The 23,052-nt window shown below is 40.6% G+C and overlaps 1 protein-coding gene across 4 annotated transcripts in view; it reads left to right on the top strand.

Moving 5' to 3' along the window:
- The window catches only part of LOC126474137 (tyrosine-protein kinase Src64B), a 276,344-nt gene that overhangs the window by 109,961 nt on the left and 143,331 nt on the right, over positions 1-23,052 (top strand). The window lies entirely within an intron of this gene.

Here is a 23,052-nt window from a genome sequence, read left to right as displayed (position 1 = left end):
TTCATACTGTGCTCCCAGATTAACTGAAAAACTTCTGCGGCGTTAAAAGAATGAAATTAAAGGAGCTTAAAGCCGTAATCTATCCAGTTAAGTATAGTGGCCCGCGTTCAAACTGTGTTCAGTTTCAATACGGCATAGTCAAAAAATGGTTCAAATGGCTCTGAGCACTATGGGACTCAACTGCTGTGGTCATCAGTCCCCTAGAACTTAGAACTACTTAAACCTAACTAACCTAAGGACATCACATACACCCATTCCCGAGGCAGGATTCGAACCTGCGACCGTAGCAACAGCGCGGCTCCGGACTGGCGCACGGCATAGTCCGTACAACTGATGATCATACGTACGTATTAGGTAACTGTTAAACGCAGTGCTTCCCAAACTGTGATAGTACAAACGCTGAAATATACCGTGTAGCTATATAGGTGAGATAACCAACAAGTTGATCATTTGATTGAAACGGCGCAGCCTATTGTCACTATTACACCTTATATAAAATTGCGAAATGACATGAAAATGATGCCCAGGAGAAAAATGTTTTTTGAACGGACTATGTTTTGCGATTATTATCCAGTACAATAACACTTAATGTTGAACACCGATTAGAGACAGTGTAAATAAGGATTAGTGGCGTGTCGTCGAAAAATTCAGCTTACATTGTATTAAACACACAAAGAGTTGCCGAAGAGTGAGTTATTTATTTTTCGCGTTAAGCCGTCAAACGAGCTGCATTTTAAGGTGCACACCGTCGAATATTAGAGAGTTTATATTTGCCTACCACATTAATAAGCTGCCACGGACAGGGTTGCGCGATAACTGCTGGTCAGAATATTGATCGCTAATGGCCGCCTGATGGTGCGTGTAAACACGGAGTTAGCCACATCGCAGGAAAAGGGGGCCGCTGTACCATTACACTTTGCCTCGTCATGGGCATGGCAGCAACAGCTTCTCAGTATTAAGCAAAGTTTATTGTTCGATCTCATTAGTTACCAACATATGTAAAATTGAAATTAAATCCAGTGTTCTTGTCATTCGTTGCTCTCTAACATACCTTATCCATTCATGGGAGCAAAGCAGTGATATAAACCGTGGAAAGTGTTTATGAAGTTCTATATTTTTGTAAAAACCTGACAGCCGGCCGCTGTCGCCGAGCGGTTCTAGGCACTTCAGTCTGGAACCGCGCGACCGTTACGGTCGCGGGTTCGAATCCTGCCTCGGTCATGGATGTGTGATGTCCTTAGGTTAGTTAGGTTTAAGTAGTCTAGGGGACTGATGACCTCAGATGTTACGTCCCATAGTGCTTAGAGCCATTTGAACCATTTGAAAAAACCTGACATTTTCTCCTTTCGTTATTATTGTTCCGCATATTAACAATTCACGCGGCCATGCCCACACATTTTGGGAATCTACATATGAGCTTTGCTTTGTTTTGTTTTGTGCCATCGGCTACCTCCACTGGTATATAACTACTGCTTGAGCTTCATCCGTAATGGTCTTTCCAACCAGGTATTGTTTCAGTTTCTGAACAAATGAGTCTCTTAGCGCAAAACGTGGACTTAACGATAAATGCCTACAGCTAAAAGTTCTTGTATATCGCTCGTAGCGTGTGAATGACCGTTATCAAGCTCTTAACAAAATCTTTTGTCATAGTATTCAATTCTTTTTTGTTTTGTTGCCTGTACCCTGAAGCAGATTTTTAGCATTTCGCAGCATAAATTGGCAGTAACTGTGAGACATCGCAAATAATATTCGACATGAAGCTGGTATTTCCTTTCCCAGAAATTTATACCCGCGATTCTATGCTGCTGTCTGAGGAGTTTTTTACTATATATTGTGATTTTGTCTGTCATTCTAGCTATTGTCGCCTTTTCACAAATCTGTGGTGTACCGGTCGAGTTACATCGCCTGGAGCAAACGGTCCATTCCTAATTAATCTTTTGATTGAATTTTCTAATATTGAGAAATCAAAAGGAGTGATCGGTTTTACTTGGTAAAAACTCTCTAAAGCGTAGATCGCATAAATATTTGTTTATTTACAACAACTGGTTTCGACAGACTTTGCTGTCATCTCCAGGTTTTCAAAAATTTTTGTAATAAAACTTGTTCTTTTTTAGTTGGAACCTCACTCCAAAGTGTCACATTATTGGATAAAATGTAGAACATTATACAAAAGTTTCTCATAAATAAAACATTTAAAATAAAAAAACCATTTGTACACATGACAATTTCCGTATATTTAGCGCGCACGGATGGTTGTTATGTATCAAAAATCATAGGACCAATAAAATGCGCAGTAGTTCATCTGTTTATGTTAGCAGGACATAATCTAATCGTTGGAGATCCACCTTAGACGGCGTATAAGGTACAACTCAGTCAGGCTGACTTCGCCTGATCTTCTGGTTTGTTTGAACACTCTATTTGAATTCTATTTAAAATTTGTGGGCCAAAATGAAGCGTCAAATGAACTTACACTGGCTAACACCTGACTAACTGTGGGACCTAGTGTTGACTACATGGGAGAGTCTCACAGATGATGAGACACATTTCCAGAGACTGACAGCCTGTTTGCCCCGTCGGATGAGGCAGGTAATTGCTGCCAGTGATGGGTGGGCCTCTTATTAGTTTCATCCCTGACACGAAACTTTTCTCGTCACACATTACTCCACTACGATAGTAATGGTGTCTTAATGTGAGACAGTCATAGAATACGCTTGATAGCGACCATTATAACAATATTCTCTTCCTTACTGCGTCTCCAACATTTACGGCGTTTATTAGTGTAAAAGCAGTGCAGTAAGGACAGAATGACTATTTGTTCAAGTCAAAATTCGTCAGGAGCTCATGGATTGCGTTCTATGTACTGTGCCCTTTTCTCTCTGTTAGTCTTCCGAGACGCGTCTACTGAAGAATAGGCATTTAGTGTCTTCTTCAGATTGCACATCTTAAACATTGTCCTCAGTTAAATTTGAATCTGACCCTGTATGACTGGAAGATTATGTTTCCTGTGTTTTTCTCTTTTTTATTTTCAAGAATAAAGCTTTGGTTCCTGCCTACTTTGCGTCCCCTACAGCTTTCTACTCTTTGAATTCTGTGGCTTGGTTCTAAAAGAGCCAATGTCAAAAATCTTGGTTTTAAGTTGTAAGCTTCTGAATATTTTCTGTCATTTTCTGACTACTATTAATAATATATTTGGGGCTATTTGTTACTATCATTATAGTAAAATGGTTCAAATGGCTCTGAGCACTATGCGACTCAACTTCTGAGGTCATCAGTCGCCTAGAACTTAGAACTAATTAAACCTAACTAACCTAAGGACATCACACACATCCATGCCCGAGGCAGGATTCGAACCTGCGACCGTAGCGGTCACGCGGTTCCAGACTGAAGCGCCTTTAACCGCACGGCCACACCGGCCGGCCTATCATTATAGTAAATCAGCTTAACTAAAGCTTATTTTTAAATAATAAAGTTCTAGAATTTTTAACTCCAAAATTAAGGGACTTGAGAGTACATTGGCCCTTTTTAACATCATGAACTATCTTAAATTATTTGACAGTGACCCTTTGGACATTATGGTCAGGTACACCGAATAACCAGAAACAGGTAATTTTAAGATAAATATTTCTTTGTACTCGTTAATTAAATCACTTTATTCGTTCCTCAAGAATGTAATAACTGATAGCAACTGTTACATGTTCCAAAAATTACATTTTATCACCATGGATCATGAAAACACTGTTTGCCCCGTAATCAGGGGGGAAACTGTTTATTCACATTTCTTAATATCAAACAAATAATTTGCATATACTACGGTTCATACTGTAAAAGGGGAGAGAAAAAAATATATCACTTCGTAAGATATCTGACTGTGTATTGGCTCTCAGGTGATTGATGAACTGCATGTAGAATGGACGACTGCTTACATTGATGTATGGAAGGTGATCCCTTAAGTCCTTTAATTTCTTTTCTGAAACGGGTATGATGGCATCAGAAATAGGTGCAAATTTTGGCATAGACAAGCATAGAGTTTTCTTTCTGTTCATATATATCTTCTTCTTCTTCTGCTTTTACGGCCTCATTGGACCACTTCAGTCAATCATTTCTGGTCCTCTTCTTTGGTATTTTCCCCTTCCGAGTGGCCCAGTATCTCTTCATTCGTTCCGATGCTTTTCGTCGTTCCTCATCTGTAAATACCCTTTTCATTGTATGTCGTTTGTCAATTTTTGGTTTAAATCTTATTTCTGTGTCCCTCAACTTCTTTAAATTTGGCGTTTTGTTCTGCAAATCATCCAGAGTTATTTCCAGTTCTTCCATATCCTCTCTTATTTCCTTAAGCCATCCTCCTTGTTGTTTCAAATTCCAGAGTTTCTCAATAATTTTCCTTGATAATCTGGTTTCTGGTGTCCTCAGAATGTGACCACAAAAAGAGATCCTTTTCTTTCGTATAGTATTGGTGATGGGTTCCAGTTCTCTGTATACCACTTCATTTGGAACTATCCGCCATTGCCCAGCTTTTTGATATTTCTTATTTATGCATGTTCTAGCAATTCTTCTCTCTACTTTTAAAATTTTGTCAATTCTGTTTTTCTGGGTGACTTTAAAAAGAGTTTCACTTCCGTATGTAACCTCTGGTTGAACCACCGTCTTGTAATGTTTTAATTTTGTTTTAATTGATAGGCATTTTTTATTGTACGTAGACCATGTTAGTTTTTGAGCTTTTATCATTTTATTAGTTCTTGCTCGCCATGCAGGTTTCTCGTCCAATTTATGTGTTATAATTTCACCCAGGTATTTAAATTGTTTCACTATTTTAATTTCCCTATTGTTCACTGTGATGTGATCTATTACAAGTGGATCCGTTACCATTATTTCAGTCTTTTCAAATGATATCTGGAGTCCTAATTTTTGTGCTACATTTTGTAAGCTTGTTATTTGTTTCGTGGCTTCCTGAATATTATTAGCTAGTAATGCTAGGTCATCAGCAAATCCCAAGCAATTTAGGTTTATTTTATCTTTCTTAGTTCCAATTTTAATATTCATAGGATTTTCCTTGTACCATTCTCTCATTACATATTCAAGAGCACAATTGAATAGCAGTGGTGATAAACAATCTCCCTGTCTCAACCCTGTTTTAATCGTAAATGGTTCAGATATTTCTCCTCTAAATTTTACTTTGGATTTGGTGTTTGTTAAGGTTAACTGTATCATTTTTATTAATTTAGGATGAAGTCCAAAATTCCTTAATATTTTCATCATTGAAGATCTATGGATGCAATCATACGCCTTTTTGAAATCTACAAAGGTTATGACTAGTTGTTTTTGCCTTCTTTTGTAGACATCCATAACTAACTTCAAGGTGATTATCTGTTCTGGGCAGCTTCTCCAGGATCTAAATCCTCCTTGATATTCTCCCAGTTCCAGTTCTAGTTGATCTTTACAGCGGTTGTATAGTATTCTTGACATGATCTTATACGTGCAGTCCAAAAGGGAAATTCCTCTATAGTTGTCTGGATTTGATTTTTCTCCTTTCTTATGTAATGGATGTATTATAGCAGTAGTCCAATTTTCTGGTAATTTCTCTTCAGTCCAGATTTTTACTATGCATTGGTGTAATGCTATCTTTACTGGTTCTGCTGCATATTTCCAAAGTTCAGCAAACGTTTGATCTTCTCCACTTGCTTTGTAGTTTTTGAGTTCTTTCAAAGCTCTGTAGACCTCATTAATTGTAGGTGGATTTATATTTTCTGCTGGTGTTTTAATTGGGGTTTCTGTGTTTATCTGAAGAAGTTCTGGGGGATCTTCACAATTTAGTAACTTGTTAAATGTTTCTGCTAGAATTTCTGTATTTTTACTATTGCTATGGGCTATGTTATTATCTTTATCTTTTAACATTAATGTTGGAGGATCATATCTTTGTAATTGTCTGCCAAATATTTTGTAATAGTCTCTTGAGTTTGTTTTTTCACTATTTGTTTCTATCATTAGAAGTATATCTTTTTGGTACTGACGTTTAACTCTCCTTATTATTATTTGTGTTGTCTTCCTTTGTTTTGTGAGTTCCAAATATGATTTTTCTGTTTTTTCATTTTGATGCCTTAACCAGGCTTGGTGTCGACCCAACACTGCTTCATCACATTCATCGTTCCACCACTGGTGTTTTTTCCTTGGATTTATAGGGGCAACTTGTTCAGCTATTTGTTTCAATTTGGGAATTATTTCTTCCAGATCATCTGTTATTTTTATATCCCTGGTTTGTGCTTCATAATCCTCATTTTGTATCAGTTTATGAGGGTCATAGGTTCTCTTCTTCTTTTGGTGGGATTTTTTCTTTGCTAATGGGGTTAATTTAATTTTAATTTTTATCATGTAATGATCTGATCCGGTATCTGTCCCTCTCAGTACTTTCACATTGTAAATTTCCTTGTGGTAATTCTTATCCATGCAGACATGGTCCAGTTGCCATTCTCCTTTTTTCCAGTCTGGATGTTTCCAAGTTTTTAGTTTACTTGGTCTTCTCTTAAAATACGTCGACTTTGAGATCATGTCATGGTTTCTGCAAAATTCCACTAGTCTTATGCCATTTTTGTTTGTTCTTCTTTGTGCTGTCCATTTCCCTATTATGTCTCTATATCTCTTTTCCCTTCCTAGCTGGGCATTGAAGTCTCCAATTAAAATTTTGATGTGATTTTTATTAATGTTATTCGTCGTTTGATCTAAGAGCTCCCAAAATTTTTCTACCTCTTCTCTGTGTTCTTTTTTATTATTTTTATCATTTGTCGGGGCATGGGCATTTATTATTGTGTACATTTTATTTGCAGCTTTTAGAGTTAATGTTGAGAGCCTGGGAGATTGTGCTTTAAATTCTATTATGGACTCTATTATTTTCAGACTCACCACAAATCCTGTTCCAAATTGTGGACACTGTTTCATGACTCTTTTCCCTGGTATTCCCTTATAAATCCTATATCCTTGTGACTCTATCGGCTCCTGATCAGTATTTCTCATTTCTTGAAGTCCGGTTATGAGAATCCCCTTGTGATGCATTTCATCCGTCAGAATTTTGAGTTTGCCTGGTTGTATGAGGGAATTTATATTGTGTGTCGCAATGTAGTTTATTTGTCCTGTCTTGAGTTTTGGTCGTCTGTCCGTTTTGGGTATTTTCAGATGCTCCGACTCATCCAAGTTATCTTTCAGGTGACTGCCCACCGTATCCGAGTGCAGTCTTCCTTGGTTATTGCCAAGCGGTGGATTATTCCTTGAAAGATTTCCTTCCATGTTTGACTTTCAAAGGTAGTCAACCTTGTATGGAGCAAGCTCCGAGTTACAACTACGGTTGTTAGCCGTAGAGGTTGTTTAGTGTTTGGTCCGCGAGAGCTATTTTATTTCGCTCAAGTCCGCCGGTAAACCGGTGAGGACCGCCCTATCCGCCACCTGGGACGCGCCACGTCGGAGTATCACCTCTCCGCCTTCTACGACACCGTAGTAGGTTCGTGGGTTCATATATATATATATATCATCTTCAATGGTTCTTCTGAGGAGTAACTGTGTTTGCAGGAGGCAATTCCTGGCTTACCTGAGTGATACTTCCTCCATTTTATCTTGTTCCAAAACAATAGGATTCCCTTCATTGTTAATTTTCTTGATCAGATAATGACTTTTCATCAAGTCTTTAAAGTTGTAGAAGTCCTTTTGTTCCAGCTCTATTGCAGTTATGGGTGGCTTTCGGGGAACCATGCATATCAATTTGGCCCAGTCTCTTGGCAGTTCTACTTCAACAGTTGTTTTCTTTGTCTTCTCAGTGGCTGCTTGAATTGAGTCAGCTTCCAAGTGAGTATGTCCAGCTTCAGTAAACTTGTGGTGGATTTCTAAACGTCTTCCCTGAATCGTCAATTCTTCCACTACTCACAGAAACATGATGGCAATAAAAATATATGTTTTGTCCGGTACACGAATCACTGTACAGGTGTACCTCAACAATTTCGTCCGGCAGTTTCATCAAATAATAATATAGACAAGAAGCTATTTCTTGGCCACCTCTTCCTGCCACTGTTGCATTCCAAATGTAACATACTGGAGAACATTCCTTATGTCTCTTTACACAGATGGTCAAGTTGAAGGTCCAAAGTTGTCTTTTGTAAAATGCCACACCATAGCGTAGAAAAGGAGTGGGTAGCCACTGGAATTTTGCTCAGCTTTCTTTTTATCACTGTCTTTCTGATCGTTAGCAGTCTGGGCTAAATCCAAATGTTGCTGTCGATCCACGTCAACCTTACAACGTTCAGCATCATCAGTACAATTCTTGAGTAAGATGACGTATTTGTCACATTTTGCACAAGTGTCAGTCTTCGGTTTGTGGAAGCTAAGATTGAAATAGGTCACAAAAACTCTTCGATAACACGCTTCACTTCTTGGCTTCATACCTTTAGTTTGGCAAAATTCTTGACAGAGCCGGTACATTGCTGAAATACTCTAGTCTGGAGATAAACATTTTTTAGTAGAATGAGATCGAGAATAAAGGCTTTTGTAGGAAGGAAACATGTTAATGTGTTCCTTTATTAAATCAATGTCATCAGATGGAACTTTCGAATGATTAGAATGTGTACCACGTCCATCTTCAGAACACACACCTCGTTCAGAGCCCCGTTTTTTCTCCACAATTATTCTTACCTTCTTCTGTGTTAAATAAAATGTACTAAAGAACATATTCTGACATACTTCTATCTTAGTCTGTAAGGAAGGACTGTAAAGAAAGTACTTTCTGGAATATTTTCGCCTGCTTGCAGTTCCTTCCTGTTTGTTCCTTAAACGCTCCACATGTTTCTTTTCCTCTGACACATAATTAGCTATGAACTGATTTTGAGCTTCTGGGGACAATTTGTAATATTCTATGAACATTTTGTCTCTATCATCGTCATTTACTTTTCCTCCGCAATTTTTCTTCTGGTATCTCCCAACAGAGCAACACTGAAGAGCCAAAGAAACTGGTACACGTGCCTAATATCGTATAGGGCCTTCGTGAGCACGCAGAAGCGCCGCAACACGACGTGGCATAGACTCGACTAATGTCTGAAGTAGTGCTGGAGGGAATTGACACCATGAATTCTGCAAGGCAGTCCATAAATCGTAAGAGTACGAGGGGGTGGAGATCTCTCCTGAACAGCACGTTGCAAGGCATCCCAGATATGCTTACGTACGTGTCACTTTCCAGAGTCTTATCTAGACGTATCAGGGGTCCCATATCACTCCATACCCAGCTCGATACAATTTGAAACGAGATTCGTCCGACCACGCAACATGTTTCCAGTCTGACATCGATGCTGACGGGCGCAGGCGAGGCGTAAAGCTTTGTGTTGTGCTGTCATCAAGAGTACATGAGTGGGCCTTCGGCTTCGAAAGCCCATATCGATGATGTGTCGTTGAATGGTTCGCACGTTGACACATGTTGATGGCCCAGCATTGTAATCTGCAGCAATTTTAGGAAGTGTTGCACTTCTGTCACGTTGAACGATTCTCTTCAGTCGTCGTTAGTCCCGTTCTTGCAGGATCTTTTTCCGTCCGCAGCGGTGTCGGAGATTTGATGTTTTAGCGGCTTCCTGATATTCACGGTACACTCGTGAAATGGTCGTACGAGAAGATCCCCACTTCATCGCTACCTCGGAGATGCTGGTCCCACCACTCGTGTGCCGCCTATAACACCACGTTCAACCTCACTTAAATCTTGATAACCTGCCTTTGTAGCAGCAGTAATCGATCTAACAACTGCGCCTGACACTTATCTTATATAGGCGTTGCCAACACAGCGCTGTATTCTGCCTGTTTACATATCTCTGTCTTTGGATACGCATGCTTGTACCAATTTCTTTGGCGCATCAGAGTACAATGACGGCTTACTTTAGTCAGAATCTAGCTCTCACACATTAGCGAACTCTACCGTGATAGGCACCTTTCCTCTGTATTTAAAAATTATTTTCACTAACGATGGGATCAGTTGGGCAGGATACAAACAGTGTCAATACAGGGTGTTACAAAAAGGTACGGCCAAACTTTCAGGAAACATTCCTCACACACAAATAAAGAAAAGATGTTAAGTGGACATGTGTCCGGAAACGCTTAATTTCCATGTTAAAGCTCATTTTAGTTTCGTCAGTATGTACTGTACTTCCTCGATTCACCGCCAGTTGGCCCAATTGAAGGAAGATAATGTTGACTTCGGTGCTTGTGTTGACATGCGACTCATTGCTCGTTGCTAGCATCAAGCACATCAGTACGTAGCTCAACAGGTTAGTGTTCATCACGAACGTGGTTTTGCAGTCAGTGCAATGTTTACAAATACGGAGTTGGCAGATACTCATTTGATGTATGGATTAGCACGGGGCAATAGCCGTGGCGCGGTGCGTTTGTATAGAGACAGATTTCCAGAACGAAGGTGTCCCGACAGGAAGACGTTGGAAGCAATTGATCGGCGTCTTAGGGAGCACGGAACATTCCAGCCCATGACTCGCGACTGGTGAAGACCTAGAACGACGAGGACACCTGCAATGGACGAGGCAATTCTTCGTGCAGTTGCCGATAACCCTAATGTCAGCGTTAGAGAAGTTTGCTGCTGTACAAGGTAACGTTGACCACGTCACTGTATGGAGAGTGCTACGGGAGAACCAATTGTTTCCGTACCATGTACAGCGTGTGCAGGCACTATCAGCAGCTGATTGGCCTCCACGGGTACACTTCTGCGAATGGTTCATCCAACAATGTGTCAATCTTCATTTCAGTGCAAATGTTCTCTTTACGGATGAGGCTTCATTCCAACGTGATCAAATTGTAAATTTTCACAATCAACATGTGTGGGCTGACTAGAATCCGCGTGCAATTGTGCAATCACGTCATTAACACAGATTTTCTGTGAACGTTTGGGCAGGCATTGTTGGTGATGTCTTGATTGGGCCCCATGTTCTTCCACCTACGCTCAATGGAGCACGTTATCATGATTTCATACGTGATACTCTACCTGTGCTGCTAGAACATGTGCCTTTACAAGTACGACACAACATGTGGTTCATGCACGATGGAGCTCCTGCACATTTCAGTCGAAGTGTTCGTACGCTTCTCAACAACAGATTCCGTGACCGATGGATTGGTAGAGGCGGACCAATTCCATGGCCTCCACGCTCTCCTGACCTCAACCCTCTTGACTTTCATTTATGGGGGCATATGAAAGCTCTTGTCTACGCAACCCCGGTACCAAATGTAGAGACTCTTCGTGCTCGTATTATGCACGGCTGTGATACAATACGCCATTCTCCAGGGCTGCATCAGCGCATCAGGGATTCCATGCGACGGAGGGTGGATGCATGTATCCTCGCTAACGGAGGACATTTTGAACATTTCCTGTAACAAAGTGTTTGAAGTCACGCTGGTACGTTCTGTTGCTGTGTGTTTCCATTCCATGATTAATGTGATTTGAAGAGAAGTAATAAAATGAGCTCTAACATGGAAAGTAAACGTTTCCGGACACATGTCCACATAACATATTTTCTTTCTTTGTGTGTGAGGAATGTTTCCTGAAAGTTTGGCCGTACCTTTTTGTAACACCCTGTGTAAATAGACATTTTACGCAGTTATTCTAATTGCAGTAAGGCAAAGCTAGAGTATTCCGTCATTTGGCGTCTGCAGCTTCATACCGTAATTATTGATTTATATTTTCATTGAAAATGAGGGAGAAACGAATAATAATTTTCTTCGGAAAACTATTTTTTCGATTGACCTGTCAGTTGGAAGGTTTTGCGATTTCGTACCTGCTTATCTCTTTCGTATCATTGTACACGTCCAACGGAATTGTAAGAAATACTGTCTGACAGAATTTAAACGTCTTATTCAGACACATTGCACTGAATAGTTGAACTTATTTTTCCAAGCATGTTTTTAGTTTTGCGTAGAGACCACAATGTATGAGCTCACCGTTAAAATTTATTCTCTCATACCCGATTTCATCTTATTTTTTGTGCGGTATTTGCTTTCCCGTTCTATCTGCTACTTCTCTGAATAGTTTTAAAAATACAGACAAAACTTTCTCTTCGGCAGCATGATTTGGACCCGATTGTGATAGTAAATTTTAGTGTTTACGAATAAAAGGGCACAAGGATTGATGTTGAGGTTTCCGCTTACATTTGAGTGTTTAGTTTAGAAAAACAAAGAAAGTGTAACAGTACCATTTTCAGTCGTGCCAAAGAACTGAATAATTATTCGATTAGTTACTTTCTCCTACCTTTGAAATTATAGACTCATAGAAAATAAAATTTTGCTAGACATCTGATTGTGATCTAAAATCACACCTCAAATAAATAATATTGTCTCACTACTATAAAACGAATGACCGTAAAATAACTTGAATAATCCTTTTCTAAAAGTTTTATGAGTTTTGTGATACAGTTGTGCGAGCTAACGAAAATAGTTCTGAAGATATATATCAGTGTTGTATTCGCCAGTACACGAGGTCGTTGGCATCTGCCACGAGGGGAATGGAAAAAAAAAAGTTGTCCAGAAGGCGGAACAGAACTCAGATTCAACGAGTGATAAACAAGCTACTTGCACAGCAACGCAACATTTTCTTCGGACCCCATCTAGCGCTGCCGGTCAAAGCACTACACAGATTTGGCGATCGCTGTCCATGTAGTATACTTCCGTGTTTAACCCATTCAGACCCGAATTTTTTTCTGGAGGAAGGAAAAGCTTTTTTAAGTAATAATTCTCTTAGGTGATGTTTAATGATTTTAGACATAAGATTTATACAAAAATTTGTACCCGTTCTCAAAATAGGCTTTGTTCACTTTGCTTCTTTCTTTAGACTGAAATAGCTAATTATGAAATATTCTTTATTGTGATAAAATGATCATTCATTACTTACCATGTAAAATAACAATAACAATATTTATTTATACAGTGGAATATAGCGAACTAACCACGACTGTGTATTCCGGCGATCACGAGCTGCTGCGCACTGCTACATTCACTCTCTGATATTTTCTCAGTGATGGCCAACAGCTGACAGCGCTTGCTCTTGATGAAAGGGTTGAACATTCACAAATGTGCAACTCAGGTTTCCATTGGGGAAAAATATTTCTGTTGCAGCTAAGACACAGTAAAAGTTAATGTACACAATTGTTACCAGTGTGTGTGACACAGATAATGTTTCATTGGTATTAATTTCCATTATTGTATACAGTACGTCTCGCTGGTATGATATGTTGCTGATGTGACCCAACATGAGCATTGACAGGGCGAAAGTGTTGCCACAATTTGTGAGCTGATCGTTCACGCCGAGAATGACCGATATGCGACTTGGCCATTTTCCGTGTGAACAATTTTGTTGTGTCGACTGTACATGTAATACTTTGGAAAATATAGAGTTCTGAAAACGAATGAATCATTTATAACAGTCCTGTACGTGTTTCTTACGGCAAGGAAGTAAAAGAAACGAACTTCTCCCTGTACATAGAAAGCCCATAGGTTGATCATTCAGCTACAGTGACTGTGGGTAAAAATGTCTCTGCTAACGGTATAAGCGTATCTATAGCTAACAGCAACACCTTTTATTTGCAGAAAAGGGACACATTTACGTAATACAGGTTTTCCTGGAAGTTGCTGTGGAGCTACATTTGTTGCAAAATGACGTCCACGGACGGCTACACAAGTATGAACGGGTATCATTTAATTGGGAAACACTTTCTACACATCTGATTGTGATATGCTTCTCACGCACGTAGTTATTTCATTTTTTAAGTCGCAAAGCGTGCGTGGGCAATTGTGGTATACTGTAGTTTTTTCTGCTTCCCAAAGAAGAAAGTCTGCTGGAGTAGGATCCGGCGAACGAGGAGGCCACACGTTAATTGAGATGACATGTGTGTTACCTTGACCAGAGTGGTCGAACGAGGCCATGTTTTTCCAGAAGGTGGCATCTGGAATATCATAATGGTATTCCTCCCAATAAGAGATGTAAACCATTTGCACTAACGAATCCGTTTTTCATGGCCAAATTCTTTCAATTCTTGCACTGCTATCACTTTATACGGGAACAATTTCAATGTTTCTAAGGGCCTTATGGGCGGCTGAAAGCACGGTATCTTTCTCTTGAGCCAACTTGCGTAGTGAGTTTGCTGGGCTCTGCTGCATAGTGTCAGAAATATCCAACAACTTTCGTTCGTTTTGTCTAGATGGTCTCCCAGTTGGTCTGGCATCTAACGCTAAGTGCCTGTATGTCGAAATTTCCCAATAAGTCGTCATGCCGCATTACGACAGCTGTTTATGGAAAATTTTCAGCAAACGCCTCTTGTACTAAATCAGTGAACTTATCGCCTTGTAAAAACACGTGTTCTACAAGAAAATTACGTTTCTCAGGTGAAAGCACCGTAATTTAAAAACAAACAAAACATTAAAGACTACGCATAGCATTCAGTAGTTTTCATCAACTGAGAAGTAAACAGTTAAATTTCACGCAAAAGTAGAACGAGTTAAAAAAGTCAAGATTTTGAACATGGCACCGCTTCAGCACCTATACTTGCTAGAGCTTTAGTGGCTTGGAAATAAAAGCAACCAGTTGCAAAATTCAGGTTTAATAAACCTTTACCATGGTTTCGACAGTTTTAAAATCGACTACTTCAGAAGGTATTGTACGTAGAATAAGATAATATCTATATCCTATCAGGGAGTCGCTGACTGTAGTACATGTGCTTGTCATCCATTTAATCACCATTTAAAATACATGATATAAAAATAGTAGCTCTGTACTGCAGAGCTTTTTAAAATACGACACATTTGATAATGGATCCAACAAAGTGTAGTGTGCCATGTGAAATATGTATGGATATTTTTACTACTTTTGTATCATGGATTTTAAATGGTGATTAAGTGGATGACACACACATGTGCTAGACAGTCGACTCCCACATGGGACTGTCGAAATCATATTCAAGGTTTGATTGATTGACGGGGGTATGGGACGAAACGCTGAAAGTCATCAGTCCCGCGATTGCAGAGTTACAAACAGAAGAGAGAGGGTCCGCCAAAAGTGGAAATGAATCAAACTATAAAACGAGGCTAAAACACATACAGTAGAAGGTATAAAAAAACTGGAATACAAAGGGGTAAAAGAGCGGAAAACCATAGGGGCGACAGAGACCTTAGGACCCTGGAATAGGTCGGTTCTAATCCAGTGAGTGGAGGTGGAGATCCCGACAGGGGGAAGTGAGACGCATTCCATCCGGAAATCCCACCCGTGCGCGAATGGTCAAGGCTTAATGATCAGTATTTTGCAACTGATCGGCTTTTTTTAAATCGATTAAAAAAAACAACCGCTTTCGTTTGAAAGATCAGTTTTGTCCCTGCCAACTTCGTTTCGAACTTCCGACGTAATTTACATACGTAGTCCTCAGTTAAGTGCACAACGACTTTCCGAACATGCTGTATTTAATGTAAAAATGCCTTTTCCGCGTGTTCTTAGCGTAATCCAGAATAATGACATGTTGGAATTCATTCGCGTCAGAATGTACCGGACTTCGAAACCCCGGCTGCGGTTCCCGCATCCACTTATTGCACTGTCAAGCTTACTTATTTCAAGCACTTACTGTGCGTTTCGCACCGCACTGCGATTGGGATCGATTATCGTAACCTGCCTATGACCCTAGTGTGGCACGTCACGTACCAGGTGTGCGATGACGACGAGAAACGATTTCACCTAGACTTCATGCGTTCGGAAGAGCACCGACATACGCTATAAAATTATTACAGGTTGGACGTCCAAAAACATTTATTGAATACTAGAGCAGTCGAGCTTGTAATGAGAACTGTTACACCATCGACGATGAGAGATATACTTTGACGACGTTGGTGGCGACTGGCGAGTTGCAGTTCGACTCCCTAGTAATACATCCCCGACATGCTTAACAGTATTAAGATCTAGAGACACCGCTGACCGTCCTCGCGTCTGCTACCTTCACTTGTCAGAAATGCATCCAACTGCCATACGGACAGGCGTTACCATCTACGAAGAGAGATTCTGGACCAATACTACCTCATGAAAAGTTGCATATATTGCTGCAGTAGCTTACCACATCTCGGGAAGTCTTGACGCTGACTCCAGTCCTCGGACTACCAAAGGATTTCTGAACATCCGCCCATCCAACATGAAGACTCCCCACAATAGGGCCCCACAAACGTCGCCAAACTAACACTGTCAAGGCGTACTGACTTGGGGGAAAATGGTGACCGTCCTGTAAAAGAAGTTCTTGTATTTTTAACTTCGACTTTGAAGCATCATTACACCTGTTTCGGAGGAAGTGTGTTCCTATAATACTAGAAATTGAAAACACTAAATGAATCTACTCTTACCTGAATACATATAACTCACTAAAGTGCGACCAAAGTCTAACTGAACAGGCCAGGGGAATAGCTCACAACATAGGCATCTCCGTGCTCTGTCAGCAGTGATTGCAGCAGTTGATTACTAGTATAAAGCTGGTAAATTTTAAATCTTAAATACCAGTAAAATATTCATAACGTGAAATTGAGTGTGTGATATGCCCCACTCATAGTGAACACTAGTAAAACTATTATAGATAAGCTAGACGATGGAAATCGGCCGTATCCTATTCATAGGAACGGCATTAGCCTTAAACGATTTAGGTTAACCTCGAAAAACCTAAATCTGGATGGACTGACGAGGATTTGAACATTTGTCCTTCCCTGTGTGGGTACAGTAACCTGTCATTGCACCACGTCCGGTCGTAGTTGTGTTAGATACTGACTGAAGACCAAAAATGAGTGGCGACATTAGCAGTACACTTGATTTGAGAGAGATATGCTCATTGGGTCTCTTTCTGTTCAGTATTTTTCTAGCTAGAACAGTTGGAGGTATGCACTTCTAATAACTGGAAATTATTATTAGTTTAAAAGGGTAACCGAATACCTTGTTGTCATAAAATTCCTTGACTTTAGCGGTTTATCACGAACAAGTTTTTTTTTCACATGTTGTATATTTAAAATTTAAGAAATCAGAGGCTGAATTCTACGTAACTGAACTGGTCTCGAGGACAGTTCACACGAAATGCCCCCAAAATTGTAGCCACTGGTCAAGAAAGGAAAAAAAGTACAATAGCACACCGTCGAGTAAATAATTCATACCATATGTGTGTGTATGAATTACGTTTGTTCTTAAACACCACATTTCCAATCTCCTTGTGAAAGTGATCACGGATCTACCACTACTACCACCACAAAGTGTAAGCTACAGTCCAGCGCCTATTAAAAGGTGAGTTGTTGCTGTGGTTGAGACCTAGATTCCTGACTTAACGTTAGAAACGAACACGAAATCAAAAAGGTAGGTAGAACACGTGGTCATGTTAAAAAACGCGAAATCGAATTTATATGTGGAAAGCTATTGTCATTGTATTTAGAGACACAGAGGAATCTTAATGATTTCCCTGCCAAGAAAATAACGATAACTGTGGCAATGCTATCCACGACTTCTAGATTTGCTTAATGAAAATGAACTCGAGAAGAGTCCTGGATTGAAAAAGAGAGAAAAAATCAAATTTCATCAAGGTAACGCACCTGTCCATAAAGGTGCTTAGGCAACGGGAAAACTGGGTTATTTGAAGTATTAGCTGTTGAAACAGAATTATTCAACCGATTTCGGACTCACCTAATTCGACCTTTACCCACATCTAAAGAAGTTCGTGGCTGGGAAAGAGGTTGTGGCATCCGTAGGTGGATAGATTGTACATCTTTCAGAATTGCAATCCCGTGGTCGAATCCACTCATTGGGAAAACGCAGGGAACAGTACATTGATCGAAAAGGAAATACGTCGAAGACTTGAGTGAGTGTTCAAGAAACAACCTTTCACAGTCAGCAATTGTTCCGCACACTATAGAACTGTGCTATGGACGGGAACTCGTGGAGTACGGCCGTCAGCAACGAGGCGCATCTGCCAGGAAAATGGCACCACGTTCCGGTGAGCGATTCCCAAGGCCGATTAAATCAAATACCCTGCCAGGAAGGACATTGCTGGGAGCGCAGCCCCCCCCCCTCCCCCCTCTCTCTCTCTCTCTCTCTCTCTCTCTCTCTCTCTCTCTCTCTCTCTCTCTCTCTGTAGAAGTAGTAATAGCAAGCCATTGAAGTCTGGTGTACTTTTTGCATAGTACTACAGTGGCTCCCAAACTGTGTTTCATTGCAAAGGGCACAGAGCTGATGCATTTTCTGTTGTTTTTTCGGTGTAGATTACTTCCTTTTTATTGAATGATTACAAATTCTATAAAAGGGTGTACTCATAACACTAAGTCGGTGAGTGGCAGGACACGCGTGATAGATTTCGTCCACATGGATTTCACTACTTCTCTAGACAACAGACAATGTGTTAATATGCAACTGTCATTACCTGCCCAGAGACTGTGTAAGCAGCGCGAGGTTAACTCGCGCAAAACGTATTATATAGGAACGTACATCTCTTTGAGTAGTTGCCGAGTTCAACTTCACCGCTCCCCTCTAGCTTTAAGTGCCTATTACGTCGTTCTTTTCTCGCGACATTATCCTTTCTTTTAACTGTCTTTTTTCTTGGTTTGGAATAGCATTTTTGCTGGTCTTGCATTTCTGTGACTTATTCTTTAACAGCACCGAAAAGCAGTCTCAAGGGCGATGCCAGTGGGCAGCGCGCATCATTTCGCGGTTTCTTGTTGTCAGTGATGTCTTACATAGAGGCCACTGGTGGAGACCAAACAGTGAACAACGAAAACTGCGACAGACCCCATTCAAAAACAACTAAAAAGGTTATCGAAATAATGTGGAAGAAAAAAGACTACATGAACTCAAGCAGAAACCCAGAAACTTGGAATCATTATTCTAGCTGGCGTGCACGTTTTCGTCCGAAGCAAGTCGACGACCACAAATGCCATTCTTCATGGAAATCGCACGGAGAGAGATCGCTTCCCAGCGAAACTTTTACAGCGTACTCGATACAACCTTGGCATTATGTGGGCGGGCAGTTGGGATAGGAAAAGAATCACATGGATGGGTGGGTCCGCAATTCTTGCACCATATGTCCTTTGAATGGTCACATTAATTTTCTGTGCACATGATAGCACAAAATGAAATACAGTAATCACCACGTATCTCTGAACATAAGAGGTTGTTAAATGAAAATAAGCCTCTTTAAATTTTAACCATAGATTGACATGACTAAACTTTCAATTCTTGCTAGCCCAAAGAATCAGTGCCACCAACAAATAAAAATTATGACAAAACCTCTCATAAACAACAAGTAAGTAGAAGATAGCTCTGACACAATCTTCTTAGAGTCACATTCATTAAGTTAAGAACTGGTAATTTAGAATACACATCCAAACATGACAGATCTGATCTGACAAGTTTTCTTATACAGGGTGTTACAAAAAGGTACGGCCAAACTTTCAGGAAACATTCCTCATACACAAAGAAAGAAAATATGTTGTGTGAACATGTGTCTGGAAACGCTTACTTTCCATGTTTGAGCTCATTTTATTACTTCTCTTCAAATCACATTAATCATGGAATGGAAACACACAGCAACAGAACGTACCAGCGTGACTTCAAACACTTTGTTTCAGGAAATGTTCAAAATGTCCTCCGTTAGCGAGGATACATGCACCCACCCTCCGTCGCATGGAATCCCTGATGCGTTGATGCAGCCCTGGAGAATGGCGTATTGTATCACAGCCGTCCACAATACGAGCACGAGGAGTCTCTACATTTGGTACCGGGGTTGCGCAGACAATAGCTTTCATATGCCCCCATAAATGAAAGTCAAGAGGGTTGAGGTCAGGAGAGCATTGAGGCCATGGAATTGGTCCGCCTCTACCAATCTGTCGGTCACCGAATCTGTTGTTGAGAAGCGTACGAACACTTCGACTGAAATGTGCAGGAGCTCCATCGTGCATGAACCAAATGGTGTGTCGTACTTGTAAATGCACATGTTCTAACAGCACAGGTAGAGTATCCCGTATGAAATCATGATAACGTGCTCCATTGAGCGTAGGTGGAAGAACATGGGGCCCAATCAAGACATCACCAACAATGCCTGCCCAAACGTTCACGGAAAATCTGTGTTGATGACGTGATTGCACAATTGGATTCTCGTCAGCCCACACATGTTGATTGTGAAAATTTACAATTTGATCACGTTGGAGTACATACCGACGAAACTAAAATGAGCTGTAACATGGAAATTAAGCGTTTCCGGACACACGTCCGCATAACATCTTTTCTTTATTTGTGTGTGAGGAACGTTTCCTGAAAGTTTGGCCGTACCTTTTTGTAACACCCTGTATACATAGAACGGAGCCGGCCGGTGTGGCCGTGCGGTTCTAGGCACTACAGTCTGGGGCCGAGCGACCGGTACGGTCGCAGGTTCGAATCCTGTCTCGGGCATGGATGTGTGTGATGTCCTTATGTTAGTTAGGTTTAATTAGTTCTAAGTTCTAGGCGACTGATGACCTCAGAAGTTAAGTCGCATAGTGCTCAGAGCCATTTGAACATAGAACGGATACAGTGACAAATTAAGCCCGAGCAAAGAATAGCAAGTTATAATTAAAAATATAAATCTAAGGAGATGGCAGTCAGAACGGGAATTACATCAAAATTTTCTTCAGCACTCAAGTATATATGCAGATATCTGAACAGACAAAGGAACTACCTCGAAATTTAATTACAAGTACGCTCACTTATAGGCCTTAGGCAGAATATTTAGAAGCTGAAGCAAGTAAATCAGAGCCTTAAGAAGGGAAAGGCAAAACTTTACTTAAAGAAGGCAAGTTGAAAAAGTGAACAGTTTCACGATAGCGATAGCGGACACGCCTCCAACACAGCCGGAAGGCATGTGAAGGGACACAACAGCAACAGAACCTCGCAGCCGCCAGCCGCCGAAATGCCGGGCTCGCGCTTCACAAGGCTAAGAGGCGCTGCTGACGAACACCACATAGGTGAGATCTTGCCCACAGATTACAGGAACAATAGTCGTCACATTCTTAAGATATCACGGTTATAAGCCCAAAATATCGATCATAAAGTAAGGCAGAAAATATTACTTGAGAAAAAAAACCGCCTAAAGGAAGGTAAGGGAGTATAAAAATGTAAGTAACGTCTCCCCAAATAATTTAGTTAAACTTAACATCAAAAGTGCACGGCCAGGTACTTGAATGAAACAGATAGAACAACTATATGATTAAGTTTAACCATCTAAAGGAATACTTAGTGACTAATCATTGCAAACAGTGTTTCCTTGATCCAGACCTCAGGCTTGACAACCATCTAGAACCTAGTTTCAACAAACATATTAATGCAGGGAGTTCCCCTTAAAATCATTAAAAGATAAAATTACAAACCTTTAAAAACGTAAAAAATCCCAAATTCGGTGAATAGGGATTATGCCGCACGGCTCGAGCCCTAGTTAATAAAACTGAGTTGAGAACTTCATTAAACACGAAAGCTCAAACAGCAAACTGCCGTTCACGTGAGGTGAAAGTGAAGTTTCACGAGTAAACCACTGAATTTGAAAGTGCTGCACGGTTTATGGCCTTGGTAATCCACAGCAAGTAAAGGTCTCAGCGATACACAGGGACAGTCACTAATTTACACCCCAAATTTCACCGATGAAATAAATGCAGATGTACAGTACGGTTGCGGCCAAGATTAATCACAGCAAATTAAAATTTTCCAGTGGTCGAAAGCCAACAACAACAGAGGAACAGATATCAGAGCGCGGGCAATACTGACCACAAAATTTTCCAGTAATGATCCTCGCATACGCGAAAACGATGGGGCTAAACTGCAAGCGTCCAGGTACGCACAGCATGGATAAACAGGGAAGTACAAGTCTACTCAAGGGCGTAGTAGGACACCATCCATACTGCAGTGAGATTAGCACTACAGAAAAGAGTGCTAAGTCGATCTCGGCACATACAGAACTAACGGCTGAAGGAACCGTTGCGCGCGAAAACCCATGCGTGATAGATACCCTTACGCTGCACCCCTCCTGCCCGTTCTCCACTCTCAACCCACTGCCGGCCTACTTCAGACACTCTAAGCCAGCGATCATCTACGAAAATTGCAAGTTAAAATGGGGCCGCCTATCGGAGCACCAATGAAGGAAGCCATGGAGAAGTCAAGAGTAAAATGAACTGGAGCCGCCACGGCTCATTCTGTGAGTCATGAACTACACACTTACGCGGTTTCCTTGATCCAGTGGACTCTAAAAAGGAACCGTGCTGCAATTTAAAATCCAGTGATTCACCCTTTGTGCGCCCCGTCCGGACATCCTCGCTTGTTTTCCTCAGTAAAGGAGAATGCCTTCCTTTAAAAGAACGTGATCGATTTCCTTCTTCCTCCTAGCCCTATCCGGGATTGCACGCCTGTATGTCTAATTACCTCTTCATGGACGCGTCATTAATATATTTTTTGTTTAGAGCACAATTACATGGAACTTGTTGCGGCAAAAAGTAGTTGGTACACCATATTTTTCGGAAGATTTCATCATTTTCAGCAAGTCTTTTTTCCCCTTTACGTATTTATAGAACTCGCATACTTGTCAGCCTGTAGCTAAACTGGCGCAGTAAGATTGATTCCCTGCAAGCAGTCGATTTCTCAATCAGTCCGCTGGGCTGACATCAACGAAAATACTCCTTTCACAGTGGCGTCGTGTGCTTATTTTGCAAAATCTGGACAAATTGGGTCGGACGGATGGTAACCCTATCCATGAAGTACATTCGAGTGTAAGGTTTCATAAAGTTTAAGTTTTGTGGCTGTAGTGTGATGTTTACAAGTGACAAAAAGGTATAACTACTGTAATGTTTTTGATGGCTATTTTTTTAGTATGTGATTACACTAAGGAATAAATTACTTGTGTTGTTGACGTTACGCCGTGTGCAGTAACTGTTCACATTAGTTGGAAGTTTCATTGTTCATGCATGTCACCTTTTATAATAATTATGAATGCAAACGTTGAGTATTCTAGGTGAAGTGATTGTGTGTCGACA

The sequence above is a fragment of the Schistocerca serialis genome, chromosome 4, assembly GCF_023864345.2.
Source record: "Schistocerca serialis cubense isolate TAMUIC-IGC-003099 chromosome 4, iqSchSeri2.2, whole genome shotgun sequence".
NCBI lineage: Eukaryota > Metazoa > Arthropoda > Insecta > Orthoptera > Acrididae > Schistocerca > Schistocerca serialis.
This window is presented reverse-complemented; position numbering and strand designations above follow the sequence as displayed.